Source organism: Macrobrachium rosenbergii, chromosome 39 (assembly GCF_040412425.1).
Source record: "Macrobrachium rosenbergii isolate ZJJX-2024 chromosome 39, ASM4041242v1, whole genome shotgun sequence".
In the NCBI taxonomy this organism is placed as follows: Eukaryota; Metazoa; Arthropoda; class Malacostraca; order Decapoda; family Palaemonidae; genus Macrobrachium; species Macrobrachium rosenbergii.
In genome coordinates, this window is record NC_089779.1 from 8,757,497 (window position 1) to 8,775,000 (window position 17,504).

Here is a 17,504-nt window from a genome sequence, read left to right on the forward strand (position 1 = left end):
AAAGGTCATTGTAATGTATTTGATGTTACATTATTCAAAAGAAAAGATGCTATCATTAACGATCGCAAATATTTTAGAATATCTCTCTCTCTCTCTCTCTCTCTCTCTCTCTCTCTCTCTCTCTCTCTCTCTCTCTCTCTCTCTCTGACACCTAAAGCCATAGTTTCTTTTTTTATTAAGTAATATCTTTTCAGAAACGATGGTCGCCCGCCCACCCCGTCTCCCAAAAAGTCGTAATTAACGAAGCAGCATTTATAGAAAAAAAAAAGGCTTCATTCATTAACATATCATATCTCTCTCCCATAACTTGGAATGTTATTCACAACCAACCGATAACAGTTGTTCTTAGAGTCGACTGGACACAATGACTGTTTTGAGTGTCCAGATAACAGCTGAATATACTTTTATATCTTCGTCACTTATATGCGCTTGATTTTATTCTCGAAAATATTAAGCGACAAATATCGTTTGATATCCCGTTTACTTTTGCTTGGGAATAACTTACAGCTAGGGTAACCATAATTGATAAGTGCTTCGTCCCCAGCAGGATTAGAACCATAACCTGGTTTAGAAACATCGATAGACAGTGAATCTGACCAAGTGGATAGATATATATATATATATATATATATATATATATATATATATATATTATATATATATATATATATATATATATATATATATATATATATATATATATATATATATATATACAGTATATCCAGACGTCAAATTCTCTTCTGCCGTTAAAAACATTTTCACACTTCTGAAGTGACCAGGATTCGAACCTGGGTTATTGCGGCCACAACGCAATGTACTAACCACTATACGATCACGGCAACGCGAGATGTGATTGACAGGTGTCAGTGAGCATCCATTTCTCAGGCAGATATGGAAAAGATGCTTTAATGAGCTGCATATTCTTGATACTATAAATTCCCTCTCTCTCTCTCTCTCATATATACATACATACATATATATATATATATATATATATATATATATATTATATACAATATATTTATTAAGAAGGCATCGTGCTTACCCCATACAAATGGGAAAAAAGCACGTTAAAAAAAAAGGAAAAAAATATATATATAACCATATAGTGTGTGTATATATATGTACACACACACACACACACACACACACATATATATATATATATATATATATATATATATATATATATATATATATATATATATATATATATATATATATATATATATATGTATGATTATATAGATAGATAGATAGATAGATAGATAGATACAGAGGGAGAAAAAGTACACATTTCACGAATGTGCATCTCCTATGAACGTCCTTTAATATGTTTGAGAAATCATGCTGATTGACATTTATCAATCACAACTCGCGTTGCCGTGATCGTATAGTGGTTAGTACATTGCGTTGTGGCCGCAATAACCCAGGTTCGAATCCTGGTCACGGCAGAGTTGATAAAGTATTTTGTGTCTGGGTGAATTTTGCTCCTGGATAAATGTCTACAGGGAAGAACAGGCATGTAGACATTTCAACTGGTAAAGTGAAATAAAGTACAGGAGGCCTTATGCACTTTGCTTCCCTCTCATTCCTTAGCGGCATGAAAATATGCGTGCGCACATGTAGAGACACACACACACATACGCACACGAATATCTCGCCAGCTAGTGTCTTGTTTGTTATTTCCAGAGAACAAGATTGTACCTTTCTGACTAAATAGTGCATTAGGTATCTGATGGTTTGTGAACTGTGTTCGGTTATAGCCACGGTGAAGGAGGTCTGTGACGAACAACCCAAAAAACTTGCAGAGAACCAGAATGCTAATATCCTCTGGAGCCTCCACCTGAACAATGTGGACAATGACAACGACACCAAATTCTCTGCCAAATCTGCGGTTAGCAGGACTTGAACCTGGAGGCATTTTCCCAAGATGTAACCGAGCACAGGGTCCTTTCCCCTGAGAAAAAGTGGGACGTCATATCCTAAGAACTAACCATGGAATTTTCTTGGAAACACTCTCATTGTTTCCCAGACCCAAAAGCACTAGGAAAGATTTAGGGGTTAACCTATTCTAACCGCAGGGGCATGTAAAAAAAAAAAAAAAAACCGGGGCTGGTGCAATACTAGCGTACAACTCAGGATTTTGCAACCCGGAGTCTCTAGGTTACAACTCAATAATTGGCCGCTTAACGATCACGACAACACGTTATCTCAGAAGGCAAAATCAGTTTCTAGGCTTGTCTCAATCAGGAGAAGTGGAGACTCCTAACAAGATGCGTTCTCTCTCTCTCTCTCTCTCTCTCTCTCTCTCTCTCTCTCTCTCTCTCTCTCTCTCTCTCTCTCACACACCTAAAGCCATAATTGATTTTGTTACGAGGTCAAGTGTGATATCGTTTCAGAACCCAGCAATCGCCGCCCCCCCTAAAAAAAAAATCGCAATTAACGAAGCCGTATTTATACGAAAAAAACTCTCGGGATGTTATTCACATCCTATTAATAACAGTCGTTCCTAGAGTCGACTAGACACAGAATGACTGTTTGAGTGTCCAGGAAACAGTCGAATATATTTTTATATTTTCATCACTTATACATGCGTGCTTTACGTTCACAAATATTATCCCACAAATATCGTTTAATATCGACTTCACTAAAGCTTGGGAATAGCTCACGTCCAGCGGTAATTAAAATTGATAAGTGCCTCGTTACCTGGCGGGGTATATATATATATATATATATATATATATATATATATATATATATATATATATATATATATATATAGAGAGAGAGAGAGAGAGAGAGAGAGAGAGAGAGAGAGAGAGAGAGAGAGAATATTTAGCATCTGAAGAATATGCCCCGCCCACGTACGTCTTTTCTTTATCTGATTAGCTTGAGAAATCGACGCTCATCGACTCCCGTTAATCACATCTCGCATTGCCGTGATCGTATAGTGGTTAGTACATTGCGTTGTGGCCGCAATAACCCAGGTTCGAATCCTGGTCACGGCAGAGGTGATAAAGCATTTTTAGTCAGAAGAGAATTTTGCACATAAAGATTTCAATCGGGAAAGGAGGAAGGGATGTGCTTGAAAAAGTGAAATGAACCACAGAAGACCTTGTGCACTCTGCACTTTGCTTGTGTCCCATTCATTTGACCCTGGTCTGTTTGGTTACAAGTCAATGTATTACCCACTTCACTATGATAGCACAGCGATGTCTCAGAAGCCAAAATCAGTTTTTAGCCAGCCTTGTCTGAGTTAGGTACAAGGGAAGACTCCTAACCAGATACGTTCTCTCTCTCTCTCTCTCTCTCTCTCTCTCTCTCTCTCTCTCTCTCTCTCTCTCTCTCTCTCTCTCTCTGTGAAACCTAGAAATAGTTTTCTTTTTTCGAGCTTCAGTGTAAATAGTTTCAGAATCCAGAGATCGCCCGCCACCCCCCCCCCCCTCCAATAAAATCGCAATTAACGAAGCAACATTTGTAAGACAAAAGAAACACTTCATTCATTCATTTAACCCATCATATGTCTCTCTCATAACTTGGGATATTCACAGTTGATAAGTAAATATCGCTCCTAGAGTCAGTTGGATACAAAATGAGTGTTTGAGCGTTCAGGTAACAGGTGAATATGTTTTTATACTTTTTTAATTTAGACAGTACACGCATGATTTCATGTTCACAAGTAATAATCCTTAGATATCGTTTAAAATTCTGTTCACCATAACTTTGGAATAGCTTACATGCAAGGGGTATTAAAGTTAAGTGCTTCGTTACCCGGCAAGGTATATATGTGTATTATATATAAATAAATAAATAAATACATAGAGAGAGAGAGAAAATTTACACATCTGAACAATCTGCATCTCCTAAGTGCGCGCTCTCTTTATCTGCTTGAGAAATCGATGCTGATTGACGCCTGTCAATCACATCTCGCGTTGCCGTGATCGTATAGTGGTTAGTACATTGCGTTGTGGCCGCAATAACCCAGGTTCGAATCCTGGTCACGGCAGAGGTGTTAGAACGTTTTGCGTCAGGAGAGAATTTTGTGTCTTTGTGAGTGTTTACACACAGGCACAGGTATGTATCAAAAGAAGGAATGGGGGTTCTTGACAGTGTAAAATAATGGGGGGATTTGTGCACTCCAATTCTCTTCCATTCCTTACCAGTTTGAAAATTATTATTTGAATTCACACAGACACACACACACTGCTTGACAGTGTAAAGTGTAAAATAATTGGGGGCGTGTGATTAGTGCACTCCGATTCTCTTCCATTCCTTACCGGTTTGAAAATTATTTGAATACACACAGACACACACACACACACACACACAATCACAAGCATGGGGATGTGTCACCTTTGCAGTGAAAGACCCAACGTCGACCTCAGGTGGGGTTAGATAGAGAGGGAAACTTGTTTTGTTCGTTTCCTGAGAACCCGTCCACACCCTTATGATTTCGTCATGAATTACAAACCTGGTGGTTTGCCATCTGTATTGGGTTATACCCTTCGTAGAGAAGGGCTAGGATCTCATAACTTTGTGCCCTAAAAGATATTTTAAAAATCCCTTCCATAATGTGAACGCTGGCAGTAGCTTAAAATTCTGAAACAAATTTGCTGTGACCAGAACTTGAACGTAGAAGGTTTCGTTCAAATTAAAATGTTTCAACCACTATACAGTCACTGCAACAAATTGAAGTCAGTAGATAACAATGTCTAAATCAAATGAAATGGGTGCCACTCATTACAAGATGCGTTCTTTATACATGCATACATACATACATACATATATACATGCACACATATACTATATATATATATATATATATATATATATATATATATATATATATATATATATATATATATTCTCAGCATATGGGTATGATTCCACAAATAAGCATAGTAACAGACGTTATTTCGTCCATTATTGAACTCCTGAATCGACTAAGGCGCATTTATACATAAAAAAATTAAACATTTTGATTCTGTTTATTTGTTACCAGGAATACCATAAGCTTTATGAATGTATTTCCAGGAAAATTTTACTGAACGTGGGCTTCGTGACGAGAAACAAGTGGTTAGATGCTGGGAGAGATAGGAAAGTAACTTTAGGAGTGAAGGACCATATCCGGAATGCATTACTCAGCACTAGCGGAGGTTGGCTGTCTTTGAAAAGGAAGAAATATTCGTTAATTACTGCCCTTCCAAAGCGTTTTGGGCGATAATAATAAATTACAGTCTTAATTGATTTATCATTAGAAGTATGCAAATGATGAAAGGGCTCAATAGGATGAAGTCGAATCTCAATTGGCAAGTCTTCCACCTAAAGGTCATTGTAATATCTTTGACGATACATTGTTCAAAAGAAAATAAGTTATCAGCAACGAGCCTGGGGTTTAATTATAGCATCGATCGCAAATATTTTAAACTTAGAATCTGTGTGTGGGTGAGAGAGAGAGAGAGAGAGAGAGAGAGACACCGGAAGCCATAATTTTTTATTATTGAGAGTTTCAGTGGAATGTCTTTCGAAATCAGTGATTTCCCCCCCCCGGCCCCCACCAAAAAAAAAAGAATCAATTAATGGAGCAACGTCTCTGAAAATGAAATCACTTCATTTATTAACCGATCATGTCTCTTTATCATATAATATGGGATGTTAATTACACGCTGTTGATAAAAGTTGATCCTAGATTCGATTGTCCACAAACAGAGCGTATTCTGGTAACAGATAAAAAAAAAAAAAAAAAAAAAAATATATATATATATATATATATATATATATATATATATATATATATATATATATATATATATATACATACATACATACATACATACATACATATATATATATATATATATATATATATATATATATATATATTGCAGTAGAGGGGTAGTGCCGTAGGTACACCTCATGAGGTGGAATGTAGGCATTACTTAAGGTTCTTTGCAGAGTCCCTTTGGCCCCTAGCGGCAACCCCTTTCATTCCTTTTACTGTGCCTCCATTCATATTCTTTTTCTTACTTCTCACTCTCCATCATCTCCTAACAATTGTTTCATAGTGCAACTGCGAGGTTTTCCTCCTGTTACATGTTTAAAACCTTCCTACTCTCAATCTCCCTTTCACCTCTGAATGACCTCATAGGTCCCAGCGCTTGGCCTTTGGTCACAATACTCTATTCTATATATATAATAAGAGAGAGAGAGAGAGAGAGAGAGAGAGAGAGAGAGAGAGAGAGAGAGAGAGAGATCACATGTCAAGAATATGCATCTCCCGAGAGCGCGCTCTCTTTATTTGCTTGATAAATCGACTCTCTTTGACACTAACAATCACATCTCGCGTTGCCGTGATCGTATAGTGGTTAGTACATTGCGTTGTGGCCGCAATAACCCAGGTTCGAATCCTGGTCACGGCAGAGGTGATTAAACTTTTTGTGTCAAGAGAGAATTTTTATCACTGTGGGTATTTGCATGAAGGCACACAGTTGTAGATTTAATTCAGAAAAGTGGAAAGGATAGTTCCTGAAAACATGGAGTAGAAAGAAAGAACTTGCATATTGTTTCTCTCTCCTCCATTATTGTAGTAGAGGCAATGCTATCAAGGTCACACACCCAATGATCTGGCTTCACCAATTAGAGATCCAAGGTCAGTCAGGTTGGTGGGACATGCCTTGTACTTTCTCGAAAAGCCATTTGTGGCCATATTGTCCTAGATTGAGTATTATGTCCCTGGTGGTTTGTTGACTGTGGTGGATTCTAGCGAGGGTAGAGAAGGTCTTGGGATAGGGAATTTTTCCCAGACACTTTCTGAGAACATGAAGGTAAATGTCCTTAGGACCACCCCACGATGTGGTCACCGGCACATTTCACAAAATCTTCAGACCAAATTTGCAGTGACCCAGACTCGATCCTGGTTCCTTGCAGTGACAACACAGCGTAGTAAACTACTCTAAAATCAGAGATACTCATCACAAGATGTTTTCTCTCTCTCTCTCTCTCTCTCTCTCTCTTTAATATATTACATAAAGTATAAGAGAGAGAGAAGAGAGAGAGAGAGACAGAAAGTCGGGAGACCAAAGATATCCACATCTCAAGCATATATATATATATATATATATATATATATATATATATATATATATATATATATATATATATATATATATATATATATATAATATATATACAGTATATATATATATATATATATATATGTATATATATATGGTATGTATGTATATATTTATGTATCTGATACATACAAGCAAGAGAAAAATAATATGCAGTATGTAAAAAATATACCTCCTCTAAGATATTCCTCCTTTATCTGCTCGAGAAATCAATGCTCATTGACACCTGTCAATCACATCTCGCGTTGCCGTGATCGTATAGTGGTTAGTACATTGCGTTGTGGCCGCAATAACCCAGGTTCGAATCCTGGTCACGGCAGAGGTGTTAAAGCATTTTGCCCCCGGATGAGTTTCTCCGTGCAAGCACAGGGAATGAATGAAGGGTTGTGCTTGGAAAAGTCAAATCGACCGCAGAAAGCCTTGCACACCTAGTTTCTCTCCCACTTGTTAGCGGCTAGGAAACGGAAAATTGTTAAAGTTACACATTCAAACAGTGACCTGACTTCTTTAGCGAGAGACCCGAGGTCGATCCAGGAAAGTTTCCTAATATAGAATGTCCTGGGATATGTTACAAACTGTACCTTTAAGTGTATTGTTGTTTTCTGTTATTAAGTCTTCTCCCCTCTGGATAACAACACAGAGTTACGGAATAGAGGTAAATTTCCATGTCACCTCTCATATGTGAAAGAGAAGGCATCAGTAAATGAGCTGCAACAAACAAAATAAATTGGAACATCCTCCGCACTTTATAGAGTTAGCCCTGGTGAGTTTTCCCAAACTTCCCGACCCATTATAAGGTAAAATTTATATCCATTGCACTTGTGACTGTGTGTTAATTCCCAACCTATTCACTGAGGAGGGGTAATTTAAACGAAAATGCCATCAACTGGGTCACTGTTGGGTCGTGAAGCTAATCAAAATTTGCTAGTATGCTACCTGTGCAACCAACCTGGTTAATTCGTCCTCCATTAGTGAGTAATGCTGTTAGTGCAGCTCACGCGGTGCACTGCAGGCATTACCTAAGTGTCTTGGTAGCGTCCCATCGGTCCCTAGCCGCAACCCTTTTCATTCCTTTCACAGTACCTGCGATCATAATCTCTCTCTTCCATCTTACTTTCCAGTCTCTCCTAACAATTGATTTAGAGTGCAACTGCAAGGTTTTCCTCCTGTTACACCCTTCAAACCCTTTTCCTGTTAATATCAGCTTCAACACTGAATGACCTCATAGGTCAAAGCGCTTGGTCTTTGGCCTAAATTCTCTAGTCTATTCTATTCTAGTTAATTCGTCAAGCAGTTTGGAAGTTCTTAGATTCAACTCTATTTCGTGTCCTTTGTGGCTCTGTCGTTGGCACCCACGAATTCCACGTGAGAGACCTGGGTTCATAGACCTTTCTTGTCGTAATTATAGTTCAGATTTAAATTACTGCAACCACAGAACAAGAAGACTTTTACTGCCAACTGTCCATTAATTTCTGTTTGATCATTCTTTCTCTATCATAATAAAAGTGAACTCAGAGCTTTCTGTGTCCGAAATTCGAACTCTGAGTGTATGACCCTACTTTCAAATTTAATCTGATGGCTATGAATATAAAAATCTAATCCATACCATGACTCTGTGCTGCGACGAACCCAAGTCAAACGAAAAACGACACAACTGCAGCACATACTCGGGAAGGTATGTAATTAAACTGTATTCCTTTTTGGACGTCCAGCAAACCGTTTGTATTAAAATGAACGCGACTCAATTCTGTAGTTAGGCTTAAAAGCGGTCCGAAATCATTATCAGATATACTCATGCAATTATGATAATAAATCTGAATGAGAAATTTGACTGATATGCTACATTCATTTGTTGAAATAGGTGATGATAGGAAGTAAAGTATTCTTTTTAAACTTTCCAGCTAAAGCTAGGTTAAAGTGTCGTGCAATTTTGCGTAAATTTGCTGACATTTATTACTCCACAGTCAATGTGGTCTGCTGCCACCCTATATACCACCAAATTTGGGTCAAGTTGAGAGAAATTCTAAATATTTGTCTGCTTCGAAGACTGAGGTTGAGCGCTGTCCAGGAAGTCTGAAGAGATTCTAAGCCAATCATTCAAGATATGACTAAATTGACGTCTAGAGTTTTGGTTGCCAAGATAATTTATGTATTATTACATCTGTTCGAAGTTACAAAACGTATCGTGTTTACGTATTTGCTTGGTAATAATATCTAATAGCATGCGCATGACAATGTAAGTATGAAAACTAGTTCATCATGAAATGGAAGCAACATTAAAATCAAAATATTTACCTAATAAACCAGAATCACTGTTACAACTTCAAGTTATTCATTTGTTATTTTGGATGACCTCGATATAAAAATATATTAATTCGTATTACTATGCACATGAGAAATGTTATATATACATACATACATACATACATACATATATATATATATATATATATATATATATATATATATATATATATATATATATATAAAATGCAATACATTGCTTTCTCAGTTACCTCTAGTATCCTCTTCGTTCATAGCCGTGATCGTATAGTGGTTAGTACATTGCGTTGTGGCCGCAATAACCCAGGTTCGAATCCTGGTCACGGCAAGTGGATGTAACGTTTCATTATACAGGATATGCAGCAATAAGAAATATGGGGTAATTAACAACAAGTGTTAGTTTACCGACTTGTCACCGTAATAACCTTGGTTCCAATCATGGTGACGGCAACTTGGTATAATGAGACGAACAGGAACCTACATCTAACCAGTACGGTTTCGATTCTCACCACCGACGCAGGATTTGTTCATTTATTTTCATTCTCATTTGAAGGATTTGAATGGAAAAGATATCCAAAAGCAATAAGTATTTTTTACACTGCATTCATTCTAATATTCACTGATTGACTGATTTATGGAAATTAGACTGTGAAACCAGGCATTGGAGCACTTCGACCATTCAGCTCTCGAGACAGCTAAAACTGGGATTCAGAGTTGGACCACAAGATAAAGAGACTGAGGACATAAAGGAGCTGAAGAAGCACAGGAATCTAAAGGTGGACCAGGGAGAAAACCCCACGGGTTCATTGAGAAGAAATGGTTGGGGAAGGTGGACAGCACGATTGAAGACAGACAGCGGAAATGGAGGTGAAGTGAAAGCTAAAAAGTGTGTGTGCAGCTAGTAATGCCTACAGTGCCCCACGCGAGGTGCACTGACAGCACCAGCCCCTTATGGGGCTTCTAAAGCTGGTGTAATCCCTGTCTTCCTACTCTTCTCTTTCATTCATTTTATTTTTATCTTTTTTCTTCTTCCACCTCTCTTATGTGTTTTTAGTTACTTGGTTAACTTTGCGTATCGGAGCTTCAATCAATACCACAGCTGGAATTCCGCATGAAGGAATTTACCTATTAACCGACAGTAATCAAGATTACATACAAACATTAATGTATTTACGTAGACATATTCCTCTCTCTCTCTCTCTCTCTCTCCATAAACATACAAAAACACGCATTATATATATATATATATATATATATATATATATATATATATATATATATATATATATATATATATATATATACTTGCACAGACGTCACCAAACACGTAAGTGCAAGGTATCCCTTCTTAATAGCCATGTTCCTTCCCCGTTGTTTGTAGCCATGATTGTGTAGGGCTAGTACATTGCTTTGTGTCCGTGATAACCCAGGTTAGAATCCTGGGTACGGACTTGACGTTTCATAATAAAAGATATATTAGCTTTCTAGAGTAATAATGTACAATATGGCGCAATCAGTCTCGTGCGCTAGATTACCGAGCTTTAACCATATCGAACTTATGATGTAATCCTAGTCACAGCAGGTTGCTTAAAGAACTTGTCCAATAACCTACATCTAACCAGTGTGGGTTCGAATCCCACATCTGGCAAAGAATTTCCTCATTCACTTTCCTTCACATTTCATGGATTTCAGTGGACCTTAAAAAAAAGAAAAAATTGGAGAACAAATATGTTTCAAATCCACATACAGTTTCAGAGTGCCATATTTCTTCTTCAGTGGGGAGACACTATGGCTAACTGTAAGTAGGTTTTCAGAAGGAAAAATGTTAAATATCAAGAAATAGCAATATACCTAAAAGTACAATTTGTAAGAAATACCAGGACATTGAACTGTGGATGATGTAATACGCCCTACCTTGCGATGACCAAGACTTAAATCATGTCTATCAGCTGCCACAGTTCAATTATCTTACCCATGTTGCCAATTTGTACTTCAGTGATATCCCTGTTTTCTACTTCATCATGAAAACAGGTATATATTCCTTTTGCCGTGACCAGGATTCGAACCTGGGTTATTGCGGCCACAACGCAATGTACTAACCACTATACGATCACGGCTGCGAGGGACGATCTTTGCATCGTTGCACGTAAGCACTTGATTGTTGGCGGGTATTCTTGTAAATTATTTCGCTTTCACATGAGGTTTTTCCAAGTGCTCCAGAAGTGATGCAATACCAATATTTCACGGCAAAAACACACCTATAAATTATATTATATATATTTACACATATTTATATATACATATATATATATATATATATATATATATATATATATATATATATATATATATATATATATATATATATATATATATATATGTGTGTGTGTGTGTGTGTGTGTAATAATGTCTACATCACACACCTATACATATTCTACACATATAGTTAACGATATTCAGTTATTTTTAGATAAACAGTCTGGTTTAAGTTTAAATTTCATCCTGTTTCAGGTCCCTCGTTAGATATTTTGTTTCCGTCAAAGCTACCACGATACTGTTCATGACTGAAGGAAATAATTATTGACCAAAGTAGCGCACATCAGATGAAACAGAAATAGCAATAATAAAGGAGGAAAAATTTGAAAATGTAATGAGTGTAAAAACTAGTGAGGGAAACATTAAAAAAGGTTTAAAAGAACACTTGCTAATAACAATCAGTACGGGAATAGTACAACAATATATTTCCTATCTCTGCCTGGAAACAAGTTATGTTATCACATCCTGTCATAAAGAGTTCTAACTAATAGTATCGCCATATGCAAAGGTCACTCAGGCTTATTGACCTCTGCTAACTATATTTCCTCGCGCAAATTTAATTACGCCTCATAGACGGAATGCTTAATATTATAAAATAGGAAAGAATACAAATGGCAGATAAGTTCTTGTAGAAGAGATGGAAATGTTACCCATTCTGAATGACACAAATAAATAGCCACTAACTCGTCACTAAAAATTAGTGTTGGCAATTATTTTTCATTATTCTTATCAGGAACGCCAAGTATAATTAAAGTTAATTTGTACAGCAAACAAAACTCTGCGAGTTACTCATGATTGTTCAGCCTTGATCCATCTTTAAATATACACACGAGAGCAATATCAACGCCCATTAATTATTGAAATCGAAGGTAAACGTTATTGAAGGTTATTGCAGGTGAATTAAGAAGTAAGCTCTATGTGAGCGAATAGGGCATATGCTAGTATTTTCGAATAAAGATAAGAAATATTGTGTAAAAGAGTATTTTCGGACATTTCATCATGTTCAACACATTATACTATTATACTGTGTCAAAAGAAAAGTCTCTCTCTCTCTCTCTCTCTCTCTCTCTCTCTCTCTCTCTCTCTCTCTCTCTCTCTCTCTCTCTCTCTCTGTATATATATATATATATATATATATATATATATATAGAGAGAGAGAGAGAGAAGAGAAAGAAGAAGAGAGAAAATATAAATATTGAATTATTGTATACTCTAATATTAAGCCACTAGTAAACGATTACTGTGAAATTTACTTAAGCCCCGAATAGTTAACTTCCAAAATAATGGAATTATGTTTGATAAACTGATGTCTTGATCTGGATTACAACCTGTTGCTTGTAGGATTGGTAGATGAGTATCTTTGGCATTTTTCATTCAGATATCGTAGGTAGCTGATTGGCTAATGTTACTGATTCCAATGTATCAGTCCTGCAAGTCATAGGTTCGAATCCTAGTCAGGACATTTTGTGCTCCCTGCGAGGCTTAGGTTCGAATCCTTGTCATCGTACATATGTTAATTATATATAATTCTTGTGAGTTAATTCAATATCGATGGGTTGTTTGTGCTTTGTGCCTTGATTTACTTATATATATATATATATATATATATATATATATATATATATATATATATATATATATAGAGAGAGAGAGAGAGAGAGAGAGAGAGAGAGAGAGAGAGAGAGAGAGAGAGAGAGCGAGACATACATATACATATATGCTTATCTTGCTTTGATTTCTAGAGTAACATGCGCAGCAGTGAACATTCATATTTGGTCTTCTTCATATTATACTGAAAAATTTTCATAGTCATTTTCTCTGCATAGAGTTATTTCTGCGTGAATAAGGCAGAACAACTTAATGGAAAAGAAGATTAATAATCTTCTTATTACTTTTACTTGCACTGATTCGTGCCAAGAAAACAGGTTAGTCTCATTGCACCAACCTGCCATGACCAGGTTTCGAACCAAGGCTACTGCAGCCACAATTCTATTAACTGACTTTTATTGCTGACTTTACTATAATTTATAGGCCATCGCTGATTTCTTGCTAACCACACTTAAACTAAAACTACACAGTCCCTCTTGCCGTGACCAGGATTCGAACCTGGGTTATTGCGGCCACAACGCAATGTACTAACCACTATACGATCACGGCTGCAAGGAAGTGAAAGGCAACACGTGCAACATTAGTGTTTATGTGTAATCACGGGAGAGATGGCGTCTTTGTTAGTATTCTGGAGGTGATGGCATGTTGATTTATTGTGACACAACTTGCGTGGATAACATTGCACTGTTATAGCACTGAGGTTGATTTGGGATTGCTGATACGAGATGGTGTTTTAGGTGATTTTTTTATAGTGACTGTGTAAAAAGTAATTTTGCTAAAAAAAAATAAAAGCATTCTCAGTAGAAATTTGTTGTCAGACCCGAAAAATTATATTTACAAACACACACATACACACATTATATATATGTATATACATGTATATGTATATATATTTGTATGTATATATATATGCATACAAATACATATAAATATATATTCATATATAATCTATACACATATATGTGCATATATATACATATATATACACATGTTTATATAGAGAATATATATAAATATATATATATATTTATATATAAATAATTATATATCCATATATATTATTTATATAGACATGCTTATATAGATTATATATATATATATATATATATATATATATATATATATATATATATATATATATATATATATATATGTGTGTGTGCGTGTGTGTGTGTGTGTGTGTAATATATTTCTTCGGGTCTGACAGCAAATATCTACTAAGAATGCTTTTATCTTTTTTTAAGCAAAATTACTTTTTTTCACAGTAACTAAAAAAATCACCTATAACACCATCTCGTATCAGCAGTCCCAAATCAACCAAAGTGCTATAATAGTGCAATGTTATGCACGCAAGTTGTGCAACAATAAATCAACATACTGCCACCTACAGAATACTAACAAAAACGTCACCTCTCCCGTGGACGTTACACATAAACACTAATGTTGCATGTGTTGACTTTCACTTCCTGCAGCCGTGTGATCGTATAGTGGTTAGTACATTGCGTGGCCAGGCCGCACAACTCAGGTTCGAATCCTGGTCACGGCAAGAGAATTGCAGATTTTGGTTTAAATATGAATAGGTAAGAAATCGGATGACTCCATAAATTAAGCAAAGTCTGCAGCAAAAGTCATTTTATTGAATTGTGGCTGCAGCAGCCTTGGTTCGAAACCTGGCCATGGCAGGTTGGTGCAATGAGACTAACTTATTTTCTTGGCAGGAATCAGTGCAAGTTAGTGTCATAAGAAGATTATTAAACTTCTTTTCCATTAAGTATTTCTGTCTTATTTACATAGAAAGCACTCTACACAGAAAAAACTATGAAAAATTTTTCAGTATAATATGGAGAAGGCCAAAATGAATGTTCATTGCTATACATGTTACGCTAGAAATTAAAGCAAGATAAGTATGTATGTATGTAAATTTTTATATATATATATATGTATATATAATATATATATATATATATATATATATATATATATATATATATATATATATGTGTGTGTGTATTATTACAGTATATGTATATAAAATATACATTGTATACACACACATATATATATATATATATATATATATATATATATATATATATATATATATATATATATATATATATATATATATATATATATATATATATATATATATATATATATATATAGATATAGAAGAGAGAGAGAGAGAGAGAGAGAGAGAGAGAGAGAGAGAGTATATATATATATGTCAATTTCACATATTGAATTATCATATAACCTAATATTAAGCCACTAGTAAACGATTACTGTGATATTCACTTTACCAAGGAGTAGCTAACTTCCAAAATATTTAATGGAATAATGTTTGATAAACTGATACCTTCACTACCTTCATCTGGATTAGAACCTGTGAATTCTAGGTTTGTTAGATGAATATCTTTGGCATTTTCATTTAGATATCGTAAGCAGCTGATTAGCTAATATTACTGTTTCCAGCTCATCAGTCTTGCAAGTCTTAGGTTCGAATCCTAGTCAGGACATTTTGTGCTTCCTGCAAGGCTTAGGTTCGAATCTTTGTCATGGTGTATAAGTTAATCATGTGTGATTCCTGTAAGTTAATTCAATATCGGTGGGTTGTTTGTGCTTTGTGCCTTGATTTACTTATATATATATATATATATATATATATATATATATATATATATATATATATATATATATATATGTATATGTATATACATATATATATATATATATATATATATATGTATATGTATATATATATATATATATATATATATATATATATATATATATATATATATATATATATACTTATATATATATTGTGTATATATATATATATATATATATATATATATATATATATATATATATATATATATAAGAGAGAGAGAGACACATATACATATATTATTATACATATATACTTATCTTGCTTTAATTTCTAGAGTAACATGCATAGCAGTGTACATTCATATTTGGTCTTCTTCATATTATACTGAAAAATTTTCATAGCCAGTTTCCCCTGCATAGACTGGTTTCTATGTGAATAAGACAGAACTACTTTATGAAAAAGAAGCTTAATAATCGTCTTATTACACTTACTTGCACTGATTTCTGCCAAAAAAACAGTTTTGCCTCATTGCACCAACTTGCCATAACCAGGTTTCGAACCAAGGCTACTGCAGCCACAGTTCAATAAACTGACTTTTGCTGCTGACTTTACTATAATTTATATAGGTCATCGCTGATTTCTTGGTAAGCATGTTTAAACTAAAACTACACAGTTCCTCTTGCCGTGACCAGGATTCGAACCTGGGTTATTGCGGCCACAACGCAATGTACTAACCACTATACGATCACGGCTGCAAGGAAGTGAAAGTCAACTCATGCAACATTAGTGTTTATGTGTGATGTCCACGTGAGAGATGGCGTCCTTGTTAGTATTGTGGAGGTAAAGGTATGGTGATTTATTGTGGCACAACTTGTATGCGTAACATGTCACTGTCATAGCGACACTGTAAAATAAATTTTATTCAACATAGTCATCAAAAAACTATGGGTAATTTGGGACAGTTAATACGAGATGGTGTTTTAAATGATTGTTTTATAGTTGCTGTGAAAAAAGTAATTTTGCTTTAAAAAAAAATAAAAGCATTCTTAACAGATATTTGTTGTCAGACCCGAAAAATTATATTTACAAAGATATGTATACATATATGTAAGTATATATATATATATATATATATATATATATATATATACATATACATATACATATATATATGTATATATATATATGTATATATACCTACATGTGTATATTCATATGTATATATATAAACATACATCAATATATTTACTTATATATATGTGTGTGTGTGTAAATAAAATTCTTTTGGTCTGACAAGAAATATCTACTAAGAATGCTTTTATTTTTTAAAGCAAAATTACTTTTTTCACAGTAACTATAAAAAAATCACTTAAAACACCATCTCGTATCAACAGTTTCAAATTAACCATAGTTTTCTGCTGACCGCGCTGAATTAAATTTATTTTATAGTCTTGCTATAACAGTGACATGTTATTCACGCAAGTTGTGCCACAGTAAACCACCATAACTTTACCTACAGAATACTAACAAAGACGCCATCT

General features: G+C 34.9%; 1 protein-coding gene and 9 non-coding genes across 11 annotated transcripts in view; 7 read left to right on the top strand and 3 right to left on the bottom strand.

Annotated features, from left to right (window-relative positions):
- The window catches only part of LOC136825713 (antifreeze protein Maxi-like), a 349,030-nt gene that overhangs the window by 193,675 nt on the left and 137,851 nt on the right, over positions 1-17,504 (top strand). The window lies entirely within an intron of this gene.
- On the top strand, positions 1,386-1,457 carry TRNAH-GUG (transfer RNA histidin (anticodon GUG)). Its single transcript has one exon. It is a non-coding gene; the product is annotated as a tRNA-His (tRNA).
- TRNAH-GUG (transfer RNA histidin (anticodon GUG)) lies at positions 2,943-3,014 on the top strand. Its single transcript has one exon. It is a non-coding gene; the product is annotated as a tRNA-His (tRNA).
- On the top strand, positions 3,941-4,012 carry TRNAH-GUG (transfer RNA histidin (anticodon GUG)). Its single transcript has one exon. It is a non-coding gene; the product is annotated as a tRNA-His (tRNA).
- Positions 6,354-6,425, top strand: TRNAH-GUG (transfer RNA histidin (anticodon GUG)). Its single transcript has one exon. It is a non-coding gene; the product is annotated as a tRNA-His (tRNA).
- On the top strand, positions 7,387-7,458 carry TRNAH-GUG (transfer RNA histidin (anticodon GUG)). Its single transcript has one exon. It is a non-coding gene; the product is annotated as a tRNA-His (tRNA).
- TRNAH-GUG (transfer RNA histidin (anticodon GUG)) lies at positions 9,679-9,750 on the top strand. The gene has a single exon. It is a non-coding gene; the product is annotated as a tRNA-His (tRNA).
- TRNAH-GUG (transfer RNA histidin (anticodon GUG)) lies at positions 11,468-11,539 on the bottom strand. The gene has a single exon. It is a non-coding gene; the product is annotated as a tRNA-His (tRNA).
- Positions 13,824-13,895, bottom strand: TRNAH-GUG (transfer RNA histidin (anticodon GUG)). The gene has a single exon. It is a non-coding gene; the product is annotated as a tRNA-His (tRNA).
- Positions 16,644-16,715, bottom strand: TRNAH-GUG (transfer RNA histidin (anticodon GUG)). The gene has a single exon. It is a non-coding gene; the product is annotated as a tRNA-His (tRNA).